The following is a 22,016-nucleotide window of genomic DNA, read 5'->3' as shown; positions in this document are numbered from 1 at the left end:
GTGAGTGTGGTAAATTTCCAGTCCGTGCATTCACCAACTGAACTGCAAAAAATGCAACAAGGCTACATCCTGTAAACCTCCATAGTTTTTCATAGAACTTATTGACCTTTGACTTATTTATCCCCAGGAGCAATCGAAACCTTGGAGGCAGAGGTGGCCCTGCTCAGCGATGAGTGTCAGCAGTAAGTACTAGGGAAAGTACCAGTAATTAATAGTGTTTCTATCATAATGTCTCGCTTTAAAATACAGTCCGTTGTCACTGGTAACTACTATGGTAATTACCAGTACATACAGCAGTAAGTACTAGGGAAAGTACCAGTAATTAATAGTGTTTCTATCATAATGTCTCGCTTTAAAATACAGTCCGTTGTCACTGGTAACTACTCTGGTAATTACTAGTACATACAGCAGTAAGTACTAGGGAAAGTACCAGTAATTAATAGTGTAACTATCATAATGTCTCGCTTTAAAATACAGTCCGTTGTCACTGGTAACTACTACGGTAATTACCAGTACATACAGCAGGAAGTACCAGGGAAAGTACCAGTAATTACCAGTACATACAGCAGTAAGTACCTCAGATAGTACCAGTAGTTACCAGTACATACAGCAGTAAGTACCAAGGAAAGTACCAGTAATTAATAGTGTTTGTACCATAATGTCTCGCTTTAAAATACAGTCCGTTGTCACTGGTAACTACTAGGGTAATTACTAGTACATACAGCAGTAAGTACTAGGGAAAGTACCAGTAATTAATAGTGTAACTATCACAATGTCTCGCTTTAAAATACAGTCCGTTGTCACTGGTAACTACTATGTAAATTACCAGTACATACAGCAGTAAGTACTAGGGAAAGTACCAGTAATTAATAGGGTAACTACCATAATGTCTCGCTTTAAAATACAGTCCGGTCTCACTGGTAATTACTATGGTATTTACCAGTACATACAGTAGTAACTACTATGGTAATTACCAGTACATACAGTAGTAACTACTATGGTAATTACCAGTACATACAGTAGTAACTACTGTGGTATTTACCAGTACATACAGTAGTAACTATTATTGTAATTACCAGTACATACAGCAGTAAGTACCACGCAAAGTACCAGTATAAACTACAGTAAGTACCAGTAATTACTAGTGCCAGTACCATAATGTCTTGCTTTAAAATAGCAGTTAAAGTATTGATAGTTTACAGTATGTATCACTGTCATGTTCATTTAAAATGTATAATTTATTTGTTATTGTCATTATTGGAAGTTTCTTTTCAGTCTGATTGTTGTATTAATGGGAAATTTGTCATAATAAAGTGTTTGTGTTTTCACAATGTCTTGTCTTGTGTATTTTCTATGAACTTATAATGAAATCAATGATTCATATGCCTAATAACACCATATTCTTTAATATCATTCACTTCATATGATTTTGCAGTAAGTACCAGTACTAGTACCAGTAGTTATTAGTCTAAGTATCACTTCTGGTACCACTGTAAGTACCACTATAAGTACCACTATAAGTATCACTGTAAGTACCACTATAAGTACCACTGTAAGTACCACTAAGTACCACTATAAGTATCACTGTAAGTACCACTGTAAGTACCACTATAAGTACCACTATAAGTACCACTATAAGTACCACTAAGTACCACTATAAGTATCACTGTAAGTACCACTATAAGTACCACTATAAGTACCACTATAAGTACCACTAAGTACCACTATAAGTATCACTGTAAGTACCACTATAAGTACCACTATAAGTACCACTGTAAGTACCACTGTAAGTACCACAAAATACCACTATTAGTTATACAGTAAGTATCAGTATAAGTACCAGCTAAGGTACCGCTACGTATCAGTATAATTACCAGACAAAGTACCACCAGAAGTACCATAGTAACTACCACAGTAACTACCACTGTAAGTACCACCATAATTACCAGTAAGTCCCGGACCGTATTTTAAAGTGCTACCAAAAAGTGGATTAAGGGAGTGCACCGTCACCCACAACGTTCAGCTCCGGCGTTCCAACCAAAGATCCAGTGTGCTAGCAGGTACGACTTCTGGGAAAGAAGGCGCCTGATTTGTTAATGTTCATATCTTAGTTTATTGCGTTGTTATTGTGATTTTTGCCCATCTAATGTTGTGTCGACTCGGCGGTTAGCAGGTTAGCTATGTCCATTTATATATACAGTCTATGATTTTGAAAATAAAAGGTGGAAAATACAGGAAGTAACTGTCTCTCTCTACTTATGTCATCAACTCCAACATGCGACAACAATTTATGACAGTTTAAACATTGATCTAACAAAAAAAACAAAAACGTCATTCATTTTTATTTGTCAAAGTATAAGTATTGTGTAACTTAGACATGTTTTCACCCTCGTTAACCTTACAGTCACTAGGTAACATACATTTCCGTGTCATATCTGCTGCCTGTGCCCAACCAGGAAGTAAAACGACCTATCTATCCACTCATCACTTCGCCAAAATTACAGAACTAGAAAAGACTATGCCATTTTTTGGGGGGAAAATCTTAAATCTAATGATGTTTTAGAGAAATTAGTAGTCTGACTTGTCATACTTATGTTAAAGAGAGTTTTCTATTGCTGGATTTCAGATGACATCACGACATTATAGGCCAATAATATTTAATACTGATGGGGGCAGCTAACATTAGTATTGTTAAAATGCAGCTTTTTGTTAGAATACAGTGAGTTCTTGGGTCTAATTACTAATAGGACTGATCAGGTTTAACATTTGTAAATTAACTTTTTGGATAGTTCATGGTAAAGTACAGTGTATTCAATGAGGAAAACTGGTTCTTTCCCTCATCTAGGAGTAGGACATCATCTCATTCTAGTATCTGAAAACCACCAATTATACCAAATCTTTAATTCCAACAGGTTGTTTTACAGTTGTCTCTTCTCCGTGTCAACATGTTCTTCATGTCACTCTCTGCTACAATGGTCTTCTCTGGGCGTGTACTGGTGCTGAGTGCAGTGGCAGCACAGACAGGTCTGTATGCCCCAAGGCCGACGCGCTGAATTATTCATGCTCTCTGGGGCTGTGTTTTTCACCCCAGTCCAAGCCAATGCCAATCTTAAATTCACTCCGCAGCAGCCAAACCCAGACGTTAGCCTGTACACGTGAAACCATCAGCTGGTGATCTTTCAAACAGGCAATGCTCATAATATTTTAATGTACATATTGACTAACTGACTGATTGATTGACAAGAAATGAATGAAAATGAGCAGAAAGAATCGTAATATGTGCCTGTGCCTCTCTGCCAGTGCCAGGCTGTATCTGAATAGAGATAGTAAACACAATGGTACAGTGCGTCACTATGTGTAAATACATGTACCTTTAATTAGTAAGTGTGCAGACTGGTTCACACTGTGTTCATTCATTTAAATGTCTATCGCTAAAAGTAAAATTACTGCAAAATCGACTTTTCAGAGCTTGCTATAGTTGTTTCCCTTCGCATTTACCCTTTTGAAGTTGTTTTTGGAGTGATTTGTGCACGTTTGAACAATCTTTAATAACTTATTTTCAAGACACTGCTTTCTACTTACTTGTTTCTCCAATTTAATGTTCTTAATCAGTGATATATATAGGATTCAGCAGCATCACATACTCATTTTGGTACAAATAAAAAAAAAACTTGTGAAAAACTGTTGTGATAATGTTTACGCCAACGTCAGCTCCCATTGGGCACCGCAGTTTTCTAACGCGGAAGTCAGAGGAGTTATTTCTTTTATTAACTGTTACGACCCAACTCGTGTGGGAAGGGGAAGTAACAAAAAGAAAACCAAGATGGCAAAATGGTAAAATAACAAGTAATTTAATGAACTCACTCTGTTCGTAAGACTTTGTTACTTATTGGGAAATTCATGTTTTAGTTACTTTAGCTTTGTCTTTTGGTTTAAATCCTTGCAAGGAACCTTTTATTTATCTGTTTAGTCCCTTTTTGTTTAGTTTACCCTTACATTCCTGTTAAATTACTTCTTATTTTACCATTTCTCCATCTTATTTTTCATTTTTGTTACTTCCCTTTCCCTAACTGAGCTAGGTTGTCTAAGCTAAAAGGATTAGCAGGTCAAAGACAAAGACAAACTGTACGAAAAATACAAACACTCACCACAGTCACATCAAGCAAAAGTAGAATCTCATGAAAACTCCTTTAAAACAAAATATCCAATCTGTGAGTAATAATAAACTCTATCAATGGCCTCCACTTGCAGCTCTAAACAGCAATAACACTAAGCGCTTCTGTCAGCCAATCAGTGCTGGAGCTGCAGAGTTGTCGGTCAAAAAAGTGTAGATCAGGTCTGCCAATCAGGTGCTGTCCTTCGAGTATCTGACCTGCCATCGCCCCACACACTACTCTGAAGCTTGACATCTGGGCGAGACTTTTTTTCCTTCTTTTTTTACATGTATCTAATCGTATTTACACTGATCTCATATTTCTGACTGATCTATATGAAATGCAGCACTAACACCAGCGAAGTTATGAGCTCAACACACTTCAGCAGACTTTTAAAGCACTTAAACAACAACACTTAGGACAATGGTAAACATTTAAAACGATGAAATTTTAGGGGACGCTTAGCTTCCCTTGACGTCTGTAAGAAATTGCCGCTGCCTCACAGATATATGATTTATCAAACCGCACCATGACAGAGTAAACAACTTAACTTTCAGACGGTTGCCGAGTCTGTCCGTTCGCAATAATTCATACGAGCGACAAGCGGAAGGGTCGGAGGATGGATAAAGCGCAGACAAACAAGCCTTTCGGGGCGATGTATCACAGTGGAGGAACAGCTGAGACATGCAGCTACCAGGTCTGGACCACGGGTAAACGGGAAAATGATGTACTTTAACAAGCTGTTGTGGGCATGTGGGAATATGGAGTGTGAGCGGGGTTGGTTCAGCAAAAACACAAAAGTAAAAAGATATAACTTCCCTTCAAACCACCAATAGAATCTTAGAAATCACATACAGATTTGATTACATCTTAAAGCTACTTCTGATGAAAGGTCCGCAACCTGCTTGTTCATGTGGAGATGCTATAAGCTTTGCCTGAAATGTGACATCATATGGCATTAAACGTATCTCGTATGTCATGTTACTGATTTCCTGGCAAATCCAAAATGATATCTCTGTATTGTTGAAACAGATATCAGTCTGGTCATCACTTCCTCCATCGTGAAGCCAGAGCAAACATAATCGTGAAATCAGATTTGTTTATTTCAGTGACGCATGTGAAACAAAGTTTAGTGCCTCACTCATTAATTATGCACAAATCGGCCACATTTTTCAATCTTTTCAAATTTTTTTCCTCGTAAGTAGCCATTTGTTTTGATACAGATGGACCGTGCATTCAGGGAATTCTAATCATCTTTTTTTGTTTTATGGAATGTCACCTGCTTGTCTCCATGTGACTGAAAACAAGTTTAAAGCCATACTGCTGAACATTTCAGAAGTTGTATGAGCATTAAAAACACAGAGGAGCAGTTCTTGGGGAAGCTGATCTAAGCAATTTCAGTTCAGCGCACAGAAGAAAAAAACAACAACATTACGTTTACAAGAATCAACCCATGATGCACAGCAAGTGTAGACATCCTGACAATTGGAGATCTGAACAAAATGCATGAAAAAACAAACAAAAACAACTTTTTGGCACATTTTGTGACCCCTTAGGATATTTTTCCAAGTAAAAAAAGAATAGAAAATCACAATTCTTGCTGTACGGAATGATGCAAGGCAACGAAACAACTGAACAGTTACCCAAACAATTTTCTTTATTAAAGAAGTGGACACATTTTTTGTACATTATGGGACGCTTTAGGATATTTCTTCAAGTACAATATTACAAAATCACCTTTACAGGAAAAATATGTGCTGTACAGAATTAGGCAAGCATAGGCAACAGGTACCCAAACAAGCATGTCAATAAATCATTTTCCATGTGTATTCTGTGTTGGACTTGACAGTGTTCTCCCACAGTCTGACAGGCAGCACTAGCTAAGCTCCTGTATCTTTGATGTTGTCGGTTTCATCAGTGTGAGTGGATTGATGATTGGCGTGGACGCAAAGGGAAACAGGGAAAAACAAGCCCTTTGATTCCCTCCTCCTCTTCATCTCCAGCTTCAAACAAATATGTCACTAATCATTTCGCCCAGTGCCCCGAAAGACAACTCAGACAGGATTCAGGCGTGTGTAATTCCGATTCACGGGTTACTTGGTTTAAGTAGAGTTACTTCAGGGATGACTTTCAATTACTCACTGTCCAGTAGTTTTCCGCACAGGCTCCTGGTCGTATGTTTTTTCAATTGAACTCTTAGATTTTCATTTTTGATGCCAAGAATTCAAATGGCTGAGCTTAAAGACATATTATCTTTATATATAATTCTTAGTTATTAACATATATGTTAATTATTTAACATTTTGTTTATTGTAAAGTGCAGTATTGATTTAAAACAATCAAAATTAAAAATGGGTTCTGGACCAACCCACGGTGATCATCTGGACTCTGCTTTTACCTCAGAAACCTTTTCTACATTTGAATAAAAAAACACAAAATAATAATAATAAAAAACCATCATCTCATTAGTGTTGTGGCATGACAGGTTTATTGGATTGTGCCAATAGAGAGCGGAGACTGGGAGCAATTACTAAGTTGAAGAAATTGGAGTCAGATCATAGCGATTCCCAGTGGATTCTCATTACAATTTTAAAGGGTAGTTTTAAGTGTGTTTTTAAATTTATCTGTTTAATACTTCTACTCAAGTAATAAGTTTTTTAATCTCTCTCTCTCTCTCTCTCTCATATATATGAAAGTACATATAAATATATATATATAAAGAACATGAAGTACAAGGCCCCAACAGGCGACATCAAGAAATCCTACTGATGGCTTGAGAAAGCTGGACTGAAGGACAGCACAGAGGCACTCATTCTGTCTGCACAGGGGCAGGCCTTGAGCACCAGAGCGATAGAGCCCCAGATCTACCACACGACCCAAGGTGTAGGCTGTGCAAAGCCCCTGAGACAATCCAGCACATAACTGCAGGGTGTAAGATGCTATCAGGGAAAGCATACATGGAGCGGCCTAACCAAGTGGAGCCATAGTGTACAGAAACATCTGTGCAGAGTACAGACTGGAAACCCCGAGGTCAAGGGGTTTCCAGTCCGTACTCTGCATGTTCCAGGTGGGAAACACCTCCAAAGGTAGTGTAGAATGATCGAGCCAAGATCCTGTGAGACCTCCAGATAGAGACCGACAGAACAGTGGTGGTGGACAGGCAACAGTGCAAAGCTGCTGGTGGACATCGCAGAACCGAGTGATGGGAACATCAGGAAAAAGGAACATGAGAAACTAGAGAAATACCAGGGGATCAAGGAAGAGCTGGAGAAGCCCTGGATGGTGAACGCATCAGTACTGCCCGTGGTCATCGGAGCACTCGGGGCAGTGACCCCCATGAAGTGCTGTTAAACCCTTTATTGTCCAATCCAAATGTCCAAACACATGGAAAAGAAAATATCACAAGGTGTTTTTTTCTCTTGTGTGCACAACTTTGTGGTAATTTTGTCATGTGAGATCTTGTGGCATGAGAACTTATCCCATCTCTATTCAAACCTATACTGTGGCATTGAATAGGGATGGCACAGTATCACCATGGAAGCAGTAAGCAGACCCCCACCAGAAAAGTTCAATAGTACACCTTCGATTGTATTTCACTGTTGTATCTTCCTGTTCTGTGTAAGCGGTGTCCTTCACAGAAAACCATGTAACCAATATTTTCCCAAACATTGACGTCAGAGCAGTGCGGTCCACAGTTTTTACACTTCATCTGCACGCTCCATCTGCTCCCCTCTCGCCAACTTCACACTTCGCCTTAGACCAACTCGGACACGGGCACTGCCAAACGCTACTTCCAGGCTCTCCGCTGCTTCTCCAACACTCCTACAATATGGGTGAGCAAACAGTGGACCAAGGAAATGTGTTTTTTTACTGATAACTAAGAATTAAATAACAGCCCAATTATTGCAAGCCAGTGTCAAAACAACAACTGCAGTGTGATATTTGCAATTTGATACTAGGGCTGCAAGGATTAGTGCAATTGTATTTTCCTGGATGTATTTAAAATGTGAACTTTGAACAGAATAATTTTATCAAAACATTAATTGCAAATCTTATCACAGACTTAATTGTCAGACAAATTGCTATAACTGAAGAGGTTTTATTTGTAATCCATGTATGTTTGAGTAGTCATGCAATTCTTCGACAAAACAATACACTACAACTTCACAAACCTGATGCGATGTGTAGTAGTTTCAAAAGCAGAATGCACGGCGATTGTGTTGTGATGGCGCTCTGGAGGAGGAGTGATTTAGCGTGGAGAGCAAAACGTGGGGAGATTCAGAGCATTGTGAACTTATTAAACATGTAAATACATTGTTTTCAGTGAATCTAGTGTGATGGAAATTTGAGTATATTCATGTTGTGAAGTAAAAATATTCTTACCATTTGTCTTTGTATAGATGCAGAGACCCAGACTAGACATTAACACGTGTGAAGACTGCGTCCCGTCCTCCAGGAAAGACTTTGTTGTCTTATCTGTCCTGTCCGGGTAAAAGTTCATCATCTCATGGGTGTGAAACAAAAGTCACTGCTTTGTCATTCTGGTATAAATACTCAGAGCTCAGATGCCTGGGGGAGATGCAGGACCACAGGGAGAGATGCTCTAGGGGAGAGACTTGGGACACCCGAAGGCTACCAGTCTGCTGCCAGGGCAGGTCTGGGCCTTGTCCTGTCTGTATCTGCTGTAACAAAGAATAAACTTTTTTGTATTTCATAACTCACCGGGCTTCGCAAATGGATTACTTTTCATCTAGAATTGTAATTTTTCCACAACAGTAGCTTTAAAAAAAATGATAAAAGGTAGCATGGTGACCTGAATATGCTAAGTGTTAGCAGTTAATACCCCATAGATGTGTAATAGCCCCACTTTTATGAACACATTTCCTGCCTTTTCAGTATAAAACAGCCCCGTGCCCTTTCAAATTTCCCTTTGTTAAACTGTGGTTTTATTTGTCATTTTCTCTTTGCCACAGCTATATTTGAAAAAGTATCACCTCCTATGAAACTCTACAGTTCTATTCCCCCTCTCTGCCCTTAAATCCTGTGGTAAATTGGTCATTTGGCTCACCGCTGAAGCTAACAGCCAGTACTAGTGTTAGCTTAGGGGCGCCCCAGTCCACTCCTTTAGCCCAGTCCCATTCTGAGTCTCCAGGGACTTGTTAACGTCTGCTAATAGAGCGGTCCAACCACACAGTCGGTGACAGCAGGACTCTGGTCGTTATTCTCTGCCCTGCTGTAATGGTGGCACATGGTCCGGACTGGGACATATACTGGGAATGAAGTTAACCAAGAACAGGAGCAAGTAGATGTTGAATGTGAAATTGGGTTTGGAGAATGTTGTTTTTATTCAAATTGCTGTTTTATTCATTATTCATAGCAAACTCAAACAGCATTACTTTTGAAAACAAGAACATTAAACACTAAATTAACAAAGAACACTATCTTGATTTTTAATTCAATATATTTTTGTAAACCCCAAAATCACAAGAGTTGTCGCCTCATGGGTCTTAACAAAATTGTTGATTTAACCAAATAAAGTTATAAAATCAAACTGGGAACAGTCAGTCATTTGTAAATAACAGATGAGCAGATTAACCAATATTAAGAGGATCACAAGATTAAAATTCTTATCAACTCAGTCAATCCACTCTGCAATATTATCTCAGACTTTGGTAGTGACTGATCTAATAAGCTGGCATTTAATAATCTAATTTGCACCATAACCTTTAGTTCATGTATGAATTATGAACCTGACCTTACAAGTAAAAGCACATCAAAGACAACCAAATATGATGGTAAAACCCTCCTGGAATGTTTGCCAAAGAAGGGCTTTAATGCAAGTATTTAAAAAAGATTAAAAATATATATATATATAAATAAATGTTGGAGGGTCCACATACCAAATAAGGGTACTCATATCAAATAAAGATTTTGGCAAGATTGTGGGAGATATTTGGTGATTTTTCTGTTCCTACAGAGTATCTATATATCTTGATCAGGAATCACTCCTCTTGTCATATTTAGATCACATGTTAGAAAAACATGAGTTCCATTTATTTATTCCATCTATCCATCCATTTTCTTCCACTTATCTGGAGCCAGGTCACGGGGGCAGCAGTCTAAGCAGGGACTCCCAGACTTCCCTCACCTCCAGTGTCCTCCAGCTCCTCCGGTGGGACCCCAAGGTGTTTCCAGGCCGGCCGAGACACATAGTCCCTCCTGGGTCTTTCCTAGGGCCTCCTCCCGGTGGGACATGCCCGGAACACCTCCCTAGAGAGGCGTCCAGGGGGCATCCTTAACAGATGTCCGAGCCACCTCAGCTGGCTCCTCTTGATGTGGAGGAGAAGCGGCTCTATTCTGAGCTCCTCCCATGTGACCGAGCTCCTCTACAACAATCCAATACAGCGATCGCATCAATATGGACGCATCACCGATCCTCGTGTATTTATTTATTTGGATTAATGTAGCACTTGGGTAGAGAGAATGTCTGTGTTTACATTGACATAATAATTGTCACAAAAGACCCCGAGAAAAAATAACGAAAGATGACTTGGTAGCGCCACCTCAAACTTTCATTTTCATGGGGCCAATGGGAGCCCGACTCGGAAAAAAGTCAACGTAAAAATCCCACACTCACATAAAAAAATAGAACATATCGGGATATGACAAAAATTATATTATGGCCTCGCCCTAAAATGTACAGAATGTCGGCCATATTGGATCAAACCTGGGAATGACAAAAGTGCACACCCTCACATTTAGGACATCTCCTCACACAGATTGCATCACAAACACTTAAAATTTTGTCAAATCCCACTAAACCCATGTGTGATTAAAGATTATCAATTACATTTTGAATCCGACTTTGGGTGTGGTCATTGTAAAATTTTCAAGAAAACCGCAATTTTTTGGATAAATTCAATAAAATATTTCTCTTTCACACATTTTTTGTTGGGAAAATGCTAATACAGCATTTATGTACATTTGTGAGCTGAACGCAATGATATAGAAATCGTGGCACTCGAGCACCCTCTTCAAATGTAATTTTCAAAAATTCGTAGAAGACAATCGATTTGTCGTGGACTTAAGAAAAAATACACAGGGGCCTTATTTGTGATGGGGCACAATGTGAGAAACTCAAATGTTTCTATCTCTTATTGTTGAGGAGAAAAATAATGGGTGGGAAAAAAAAATCCATTATTATTGTTATTCTTCTTTATTATTTTGGTGGCCGGATTGAAGCCATGGTGAGAGCTGAAGTGGTTGAACTTGAGGCCTGTTGAGTTCAAGATCCGCTGAAAAACAAACAAAGAATTAGCTGATTAGCTTGATGCTATTAGCTAGTTAGCTTAGCTTAGCTTCTCTCTCCGAGTGCAGAGAGAAAATGGCAGAAAATTGGAATGTAAGGGCTTATATATGCAACTATTAGCAACCATGGAATGTATCTGGTTACCATGACAGCGGTTAGCTTGTTTTGATTTAATTTTAGGTTTGTTGTTATGGTTTTACATGGTGAAAAGAGCGCTAAACATTGTCAATTCTCAACTCACGTGTGGGTCACTATATAATCCCATGAACTCCACAGGGGGGAGGGGCAATGTAAGCGGGAATGAGAGGCAAGAACTCCATGGTGGCATGTACCCCACTGTCGCAAGAGATGGCGAGGGCCTTTATCACTGCTTGCAGTTTAAATTTGTTTTTATTTTTATTTTTTTTAAAGGTAAATACCAATCAGAAGTTCTAAGAGTGTTGAAAGAAATTACAAAATTAGAACTGTTCTCATGGCCCATGATCTGAGGGTGTGTTTGATCTATGTCTCTTCATCAAGCACATTATGTCCTACAGGAGGGAGATGGGAGACAAGAGGGGAAAGAGAGCAGAGAGGAGAAAGAGAGAGATTTAACTTCCATTTTGTTCTGAAACCATGACAAAGGCTTGTCTATATTTCCCCTTTAGATATATTTTATTGTCATTGTACAAAAATAGACCAAAACGGATTGAACAAACACAGCAGATGTGTCTGAAATGAATAAAATAGTCACTCATAAACACATACATTGTCTGTCTCCTTTCCTCTCTGTCAGGCTGCCTTGGGCGTGACTGAACCATTATGAGAGAGGGAGTAATTAAATCATCAAAAGTTGTTTTCTTTTTCAAATACAGAAAGTACGCAAGTATTGCGTATTCATGGGTCCGAATTGACGTCACACATTCATTGGTACTGCCATTTTCAGAGCCGATGCAGCTATACCATCTGCTTGCTGTACTGTGGGTTTTACCAACAATAAGTCTCTAAAAAGAAAGGATTATTTTCCTGTAACATTCTACAACCCTCTGTTCATCACCAGAAATAGATTAATGCCAGTGGATCAGTGGACTCCAACAATTCATTCCAGACTGTGCACTGAACACTTTGTTTCAGGTAACTTGCTGGGCCTAGCGTTAACTTGTTTACAAGTTGCTAGCAGCAGTTCCCGGTTAGTCTACAGTGTAGCAGACATAAGATCAGATCCTCAAGCTCCGATCCTATGCTTCATGTGCCACTGAATGAAGCATGTCCTCCAAATTATTCATGTAGCAACCTCCTTTGTCTGGTTGTGCGATTATATAAAAGTGTGCTACTCTAGCCTGTCAATCATTTTATCATTTGAATATTTGATGTTGCATCTCTGCTGCCAAAATCTGATAGTCTGCATACTTGTCTATAGACCCCCCCAAAAAAAAGCCAAATTTTATACATGAATTTTCAGAGCTTCTCTCGAACACAGTATCAAAATATGACACAACTCTTATTCTTAGTGATGTTAATATCCATATCTCCTGCCCTACATTATCCACTTTAACTTCTAACGTTATTAAAATTGTTGAATCATGTAATTTATCTCAACATGTGAATGTTCTAACCCCCTCTAGACAGCATACTCTTGACCTAATATTATTGTATTCAATTTCAATTGAGAATTTAGGTCTTATTGATTTTATTATGTCTGACCACAAACAGCCACTCCACTAAGAGGATGTACCAACACTCGTGTGAGAGCTCCTCTGGACCCCAGTCTGCTGTACATCTCTTCTTTTCCAGAGAAAAGAAATAGTTTGAGAGTGGAGTTAAAGAAGTTATTTTTGTTAGGAAAGACAAAGACAATTAAACAGGAATAGGGGCCTGAGACATAATCTCTCATCGATCTACAACTCTATCGTCAGACCCAAAACAAGGAGAACAATAGGTGGCCATTACAGACTGAATAGTCGTTAAGGCGGAAACTGGAAACAATAGCTGTTTACATTTCCAGTGTGGTTAGTCTCTCCCTTTAGATAGATATAAGGCAGTGTCCACCAGCAATCTGACCAGACGTGAAGAAGTGGCTTGGATGAGCAGCGAAACGTTTTTACTCCTACGATTTGTCCAGCTGACAGATTTAATTTTGTTTTTTGCTTTGTCTGACCACAAAGTCCTGTCAGATACAATTTGAATTCCCTGCCTTACCTGTCTCAAGCTCTCACTTGCGGACCTTTAAAACCAAATTCAGCAGTGACTCTTTGTGTACTGTTTTCGGCTGCTTCTGATGATGCCTCCACAGATGTGTCTCCTGACCCATTGCTGGACAGGTTCAATTCAATCTGTGAAAATATTCATGATCATACAAGACAGTTAAAAAGCTAATGCGGAAAAGCATAAAGAAAGTGGGAAAAGGACCATCTTGTGTCTCTAGAAAACGTAAGAGATCAAATGCTGTAAAAGATGGTAAATGGTCACATTTTTATATAGCGCTTTTCCACCTTCAAGGCACTCAAAGCGCTTTACATCAAGGAACTACTCACATTCATACATGTTTATGTCGAGTGTGGGATTCAATCCACCAACCTTCAGATTAGTGGATAAACACTCTGCCAACTGAGCTACTGAAGATGCATATTTAATAATGCATATCTAATAAGTCACAATAGCCATGATTCAAGAGTACTTTTCAAAACTATAAATTACATTGTGGACCCTTCTACAAATCAACTGACTGATGCCTGATACTGCAAAACATGAACAGTTCCTTGCTCATTTCACAATAGAGATCACAAAATAGAGATGATAAGGCATAATATCACTCCAACAACTTGTAGCCTCACCTCCAAATTGGACAGTTTTGACCAAATTACTACATCTCAGTTACAAAAACTCATTACTCATATAAGCTCCTCTAGCTGTCAGTTAGACGTTATACCTCCAGATTTTCTAAAAGTCATTTTCTATACAATTAGTCCGCACTTGTTCTCCATTGTGAACCACTCCTTATCTGCTGGTCAGTTCCCTGCCTTTTTTCAAACATGCAGTAGTACAACCAACACCTGACCATGGATTTAAATCACTTCAGGCTGATCTCATACTTACCGTGTATCTCAAAAGTACTAGAAAAATCTGTCTCAACTAATTGCCCGAATAAATAATAACCACATTTTTGAAAATTGGTTTCCGTAGCAACTATAGTACAGAGACAGCCTTATTAAAGTAACACATTATCTAGATCTAGCAGCAGACAGTTTAATCTTAGTCTTGCTTGATCTTAGCCAAGTCTTTGATACTGTAAGACTCTGTTAGAGAGACTGGAAAGCTGGATGAGTCTGTCAGGCACAACACTCACGTCTTATTTATTGAAAGGGTCTTTTTCAGTTTTAATGGGACAATTCTTATCATCTTTAGCAGCCCTTTCTTATGGTGTTCCACAAGGTTCAATTCTAGGTCCAATTTTGTTCACAATTTACGTGCTTCCAATTGGTCATATTTTTCGAAAAACATAATATTAATTGGCAATATTACGCAAATCAACTATACTTACCTTTGGCTAATAATGATCCCAATGCTTTATCTTGTGTTTTCAACTGGCTCAATGATATATATAACTGGATGTCACTTTTTTTTTTCTTCTTCTTTTTGTCACTAAACAGTCTTAAGGCAATCTTGTTATTTCGCCCAACAAATGCAAGGAGTGATTTCGAATACCGTCTTGGGACTTTTATCCTCCCTTATAAAACAACCTTCCTGCAACCTGGGAGTGATCATTGACAGAAATTTCACTCATGACTTTTAAATTTCAGAAATCGTTCAAACTTGTTTCCTGCAAATTAGAAATATTGCCAAAATTTTCTTTCACCCGGTAACCTAGAAAAATGTTATCATCTCATGTTATCTCATGTCAACACTGATCTGTATTTGTATGCAGTAGCATATATGTCCATTTTTAACATAATATTTGAGTAATTTTAAATGGGGAAATGTGGAGTGTGATGTTTTAAATGACAGAATGGGAGAATGCGTGGTTTAACTGTAACTGGATGGATACTTGGATGTGTTTTAATTATGTTTGTTTGTTACCTGCCCGGGACTGCAGATTGAAATAAGATAAATCTGGTGTAAAGCATCTCTTCTTTTATGAGATTAATGTATTTGCACATGGTCCCTGTTAAAATAAACCAATAAACTAAAGTAATCTATCTCCAAATTGTGCAGAACTCAGCGGCAAGACTGTTGACTAATAAAAAGACACACGGGCACATTACACCGATACTCGACTGACTTCTCTGGCTCCCCATCAACTTTCGAATCAATTTTAAAATTTTATGAAGAACTTAATGGCCCCTGCCTCCCTCAACTCCATGCTAGAGGGGACTGTGTCTTTTCTATCAGAGCCCCAAAGCTGTGGACCTTTTTACCCGAGGAACTAAGAGCGGCTGTACGCACTTTCAAATCTAAGTTAAACACACACTTATATAGAATGACATTTGTATAGTAGCATAGTTATTTTAATTTTAATCTGTGCCTTCTGCCTACTTTGTTACAGAAAGTGGTATATAAATAGTTACTATATTATACAAGGTGGATATTGAAAAATAGACGTGTAATACATGTAGATAGATATTTTAGAAGCCTAACTAATTTTATAATATAGCTAGGTAATGGGGGAATTGATGAAGATTTGATTATCCTCCTCCAAATATGAGTTGAGTTACCTTTTGAAATTATGGGTAGTATAAATAAAACTTTTTGTATTTAAATAAACATATAAATACATACATATCGTTGACTAATATGCTTGGATGCTATTTTTTGATTTCTTTCAAATTCAGTATGTGCAGATTGAAAGGATTTGTCACTTTTGAAAACAGACCTCTGCTTGCTGCTGATGTGTCCAGAAAAAAATAAATAAAAAATCTCAACATGCTCAGTGAAAAAATGTTTCTTTTTAAGGTTTGCTCATATTCTTCAAGGGTGTGTGTGAAAAAAAAAAAAAAAAAAAAGCCACATTATTTGGGCTGTATTTTCTATGTCAATTTGTTTTCACTTTGAGCTTGTAGGTCATTTTAAAAATTATTATTATCATTATTTTTTACCATAGTCGGTGTGGCTTATTTATTTATTTAGTGGAGGAGAGAAAATCATAAATCAAACGCTTTTTTTTTTTTTTTTTTGCTTGCTACTCAGGTCTTCCATAGTAAAAATGTGTCCTCTACATTTGACTCATCCTTCAACACCACCGGGGCACCTCTTCAGGAGCAGTGGGTGCCGCAGTGTCAGGCCCGGGGATCCATCTCCATGACCTTGTTGTTAGTATTGTTCAGGACTACCTTAGCTGGAGGATTTGACTTGACGTGATTTACTGACCGGGTTAGGGTGAAGAATGGCATTTTGGAGATAAAGGTGCGACTTCCTTCTCTCAGGTACATTCTGTTTGGAGTTAGAAAGAGTGACTGGAATTCCTTTGGTGTTAAAATGCCACTTTTCTCCAGACAGTTCAAGTGTGAGAAGTATAGCCCACAAAAGAGCAAACTGTACAAAGGTCAAAATATGAAAAAGTAAAGTGCTTTGGTTATTGTTCCCTTTGTTCAAAATGTGTGACAAACTGTGTGTCACCAAGGTACACTCCAGATCACACCTGGCTCTCTTCTATTCCCTGCCCCCTTAAATCGAGTGAGGGGGCACAGAGACACAATACAGGTCTGCTGCCATAGAATTTCACCTACAGCACTGATTACATGAGTTAAAAGTTGAATTCAGAATTGTTATTTTGGTTTAGAAAAGTTTTGGGGTAATAAAATAAGTTTAAGAATTCACCAAAGTCCAACAGGCCAAAAACCCTTGTCCATAGTCAAATTAAACAAGTCCAAATTAATTAAAACTGTAAACTGTTGACCTTCTAACTTATGGAACATACACTGTCTGGCCAAAAAAAAAATGTCGCCATCAAAAAAAAGGTCACAGACTAATATTTCATTGGACCGCCTTTAGCTTTGCCTTTAGACCTGACCAACTGCAGGAGGCTCGTACCTATTTGCTTAGTTAAATCCAGGTGGTGACTTTTTTGTGGGCCAGGCAGTGTATGTTATGCATTCTTGTAGCTTTGATTATCTTTTTTAACATGCTTTTGGTCACCTTGGGATAAGTCTTGCATTTTTTTCTAACTTAAAATATTGTCTGCATATGGAAAACGTACTTTACAAACTTCACCTCCGTTTCCAATGAGGCATTTATGCGCTGGAGCTCCCTCTGCTGTCTGCAAGGGGTGTTAACATTTAGAAGGTAAACAATTGAAATTCGTATCCCCCGTGAATGCTTTGCTAGTATATGCCATTTATGAGCACTCAGAAAAGACGACTCTGGATTAATGGATTAATTAAACAAGCGTGAATGAAACAAAACACAACATCAGGTATGTTTCTGATGAGGGGACAACAATATAATATGATTAAAAGCGCAATTTTGCCCAATATATGTTCTTTAATAAATCTAAACTAGGGTGAAAGTATTTCTGAATTAAAAAAATATATAGCAAACAAGTATGTTTTCTCTGTGTGTAAAAAAAATAAATAAATAAATCTGTGTTTAGCTGTAATTAATATGAAACAAATACTGTCATTGAGTTTGGTGGACATGGCAATTAGCAACAAGATTAAAAAGATTTGTGAGTTTATGCATAAAATCACCAACTAAAATAATCTATTTCAATGTTCACTGTTTTTCTAAGGATTATTGAAAAGTAAAAAAAAAAAGTAAAAAACAAAAAATGTACAACTACGTTTGCATTTCTGCACCAGCATTTTTGTCTGGTCGTCTCTATGGTCTTTTATCATCACTGATCCATGACTAATATATATTGTCCATGGCCCCATATGTATAAGCCTAGAATAAATAATGGACTTGTATGTCACTTAAAGACCATAAGTGTGGACTGCAAAAGTCACCATGGAAATCTGTCCATGTCTGGCACATGTGCAGTTATGAAGACTTTACTAAAGGTCATCAGTGATTGGTCTGCATACAAAGAGCTGCTCAGAACACAGGATAAAGTGAATACGTTTACTGTGTATGTACTGGATGTTGACCTTTTTTGAAATAATAATGCTGCCATGATGGTAGAAAATGTGAAAAAAAAGAAAGAAAAGAAAAGTGGATGGACTACTCATTTTACTAAAACAGGATCAATATATTTAAGATTTTTAAAAAAGAATTAAAAATGTTATTTTGATTCCTGTTTGGAGAGCATGACATCACATTACGGAATGATTTTATGGTGGAGAGAATGCTCAAGTAAAAGGACACTGACATGGCAAAAAATTTAGTCAATTATAAGTACTACTCACATACTGAGCATTTTTTGAAACTTTGGTTTTTGAGCTTAGTTTTTAATATCATGTCATGGGATTTTAACCAACTAAGATGTGCAGCATGTGCAGGTCAAAGGACAGTAGTAAGGGACTGTTGAACTGTGTGAAATAAGCTGTTTGTTTTTCCATTCTCCATGGAGACTAGAAGAGGCCAGCTTAGGAGCGAGCTATGGACCGTTGAGATGCTACAGGCTTTTCACACCAAATGTGGCTTTTTGCACCAAAATGTGGCTGCAAATGTGGCAGAAGACATTCCAGAGGAAATATTTTGAGGGGATGGCCCTTTTTGCCACTAACTGAGACAACAAAGCAGAGTGAGAATGAGGCTTAGAAAGAAAAGCCTTTCCTGTTGTGTTCCCTGGTTTCTCTTGGACACTGTTGTGAGCCCAGGCTGCAGGACACAGAGGAGGGACACTTTTGACTGTTTGTCTCCTCAAACTGCCCTGACACAGGATTTGCCAATCCTACCTGACCAGTAATCTTGTTAAACTGTACTGAGACCTTTGACTGAGACAATAGGAGACTGAGAAGTGCAGGACACTGCTGCAGCTGAACTTGAATTCCCCAATAAATTATCCATCTATGTATTTATCTGTCTATATCTTTAAATGTAATTACTTACAATTACAACATAGCTAGAACTATACACAATTACAAGTACTTATTTAAACATCTACTCAATTACAGTAATGTGAGTATTTGTAATGAGTTACACTCCAACTCTCTCACCCAAAAATTATTATTTGAGAAATGAAAAAGAAGATACCTTTAGCTTGTTTCATGCAAGTAAACTGTGCCAAATTTTAGGATAGAATTCTCCTCAGAGTTATGTCATCAATCAAGTCTATTTCATATAATTTTCCACATATTTTTAAATATTTTCAATTTACATTTAGGCTACAATAAGTACTATCCCACCAAATTAAGTAAAACTGGAGAATCATAAAATCCTTTTTTATACTCACAACAAAAATAGAGGTGCTGTACTTGTTTTTTCTTAGGTTCACTGACTAAGACCAATGGTTAGTTTTATTTTCAGGTAGACAAACAGCATGTTTCCACAGCTCTCTGCCAGCCTTCTTATAAGCGTCACAGGTCCTGGAGACACATCATAACAGCACTTGTTACTGCACTTCTTGCTGCTCCTCTGTGACGGTTGATGGTGTCTGTGCCTCGCTTCCTGGTTTTAATGGTGAATGAGAGTTGATGGACAGAGGGCATAGAGAAAGTTAAGCCACACACTTCTTAAGTTTGCTCTGATGATAGCGGAAGACACACTTATCACCACCACTTGACTGTTGCAAATGGTGTTATTAGCTTATATATCTTCGGTGTTAGGTAAGTTACCCGTTATTTCTCCCCCAAAGCAGTTACTGTGTGACGAATAACTAATTACCAGATAAAGTTAGTATTATAATGCTAAACAAAATCTCCAAAAATACATCCACAGGTTATATTCAGCCTTACTTGGCCTACAAGTCACCAAATTCTCCCAGAACCAGTGTGATTTAGAAGGTTTTCTCCTCCTCAGAGCTAAAAAGCACCAAAACTGACTCATCCTTCCAATCAGAACCAATCTATTGTCACCTAAGCAGCAGACAGTGAGTAAACAGCATATTTATTAAATTATATATCAGAACATAGCAAACATATCCACGCTACATGACAACGCTAGCACACTTGTAAAACCAGAGGAGATATTAAAATAACTGCACTTACGAAAAGTAGCATTAGATGGATACATACACTGTTGCCTGGCTCATGTCTTTTTAGCCTTTTGTAAACTCTAAACATTCATAAACAATTACTGTCTTCCCAAAACAAAGAAAAACACTTTTCAGCTCCTCAGAATAAGATGAGAGAGAGCAGTCTGATCTGTCGCCACAGTAAAATAATGAGCCCCGTTACGTTGACAGTAACTATAACAGCGTTACAGTGGAGGAAGGCAAGGTAAGGTAAGTTTATTTCTATAGCACAATTTGTACACAAGGTGATTCAAAGTGCTTTACAGAATGAGAAGGACATTAAAATCACAATACAACAAATCAAGACATAAATGGTTCACGTGGCACTAACATGTCGGAGATGTACTTTGGTGCTGGTCCATGGAGAGACTTGTTCACAAACAGAGCTGCTTTAAAGTTTATTCTCTGAGCCACAGGAGCCAGAGACCTGAGCACAGGACACATGTGTGAAGTACTTCCTGGTTCTAGTCAGGACCCGAGCAGCAGTGTTCTGGATGTACTGTAGCTGTTTTAACACTCGTTTGGAGAGGCCAGTGAGCAGGATGTTATTGATTTTATGTGGCTGTTAAAGTTCAAGTCTCAGTCCATCATTATCCCTAGATTTCTAGCCTGATTTGAAGGTTTTAGAGAGAGAGACTGGAGGTGACTGCTGACACTTTCTCTATATTTTCTGTGGGTCAAAGACTATGACTTCAGTCTTATCTGAGGAAAGAGTCATACATTAGATTACTCACTGCTGGTAAAAGCCGGTAGTAGCATCATTATACTTAAATTGTATTATTCCAAACACTGTATATCTTTGATCATGGTAAGTCTGCAAAAACATGGTCACTGCATCATCCTTACATATGTCAACCTGGCCCCCACCAGATTGATCACAGCAGCTCAAAAACTAAACTTTTGTTAAATCCAGATGAGAGAAAATCCACAAATGTACAGAGCACTTTCCTTTTTTTTAATCTGTGTTGCCATGTTTGTTTTGGTTCTTTTAGCAGTAGCCTCCGCTGAAACTGTAATGCTTCTCTGTGATTGGTCAGGACCTATCACAAGCAAATGCTAACAAGATGGATTCTCATGAGTTTTGCAAGAATCACTAGGATTTATCTTGCTGGCAACCTTATACATATGTTACAGTTGTCCAGATTTAATTAAAGATTGTTTCAACTTGTTTCAGATCACAACAGAACTCAAATCAATCACCTGTGCATTTATCACCGACAGATGGGCTTTTTCAAATTATCCACACCTCCAAATTCTGCAGATGTGGGTCCAGGCAGGAGTGGGTCTATGGAAAATAACCTATAAAAAGTCATTTTTTTCCAGACACCACAAAGGGCTGGATTAGTTTTCAGATAATTAAACATCACATTTACATGTGAACCTGTGTTGCATTGTTCAAATACACTGCCTGGCCAAAAAACAAGCCGCCACCTGGATTTAACTAAGCAAATATGTTGGGGTTGCT

The sequence above is a fragment of the Periophthalmus magnuspinnatus genome, chromosome 12 (genome assembly GCF_009829125.3).
Source record: "Periophthalmus magnuspinnatus isolate fPerMag1 chromosome 12, fPerMag1.2.pri, whole genome shotgun sequence".
Classification (NCBI taxonomy): Eukaryota; Metazoa; Chordata; class Actinopteri; order Gobiiformes; family Gobiidae; genus Periophthalmus; species Periophthalmus magnuspinnatus.
The sequence above is the reverse complement of the archived record's forward strand: the minus strand, read 5'-3'. Positions refer to the sequence as shown.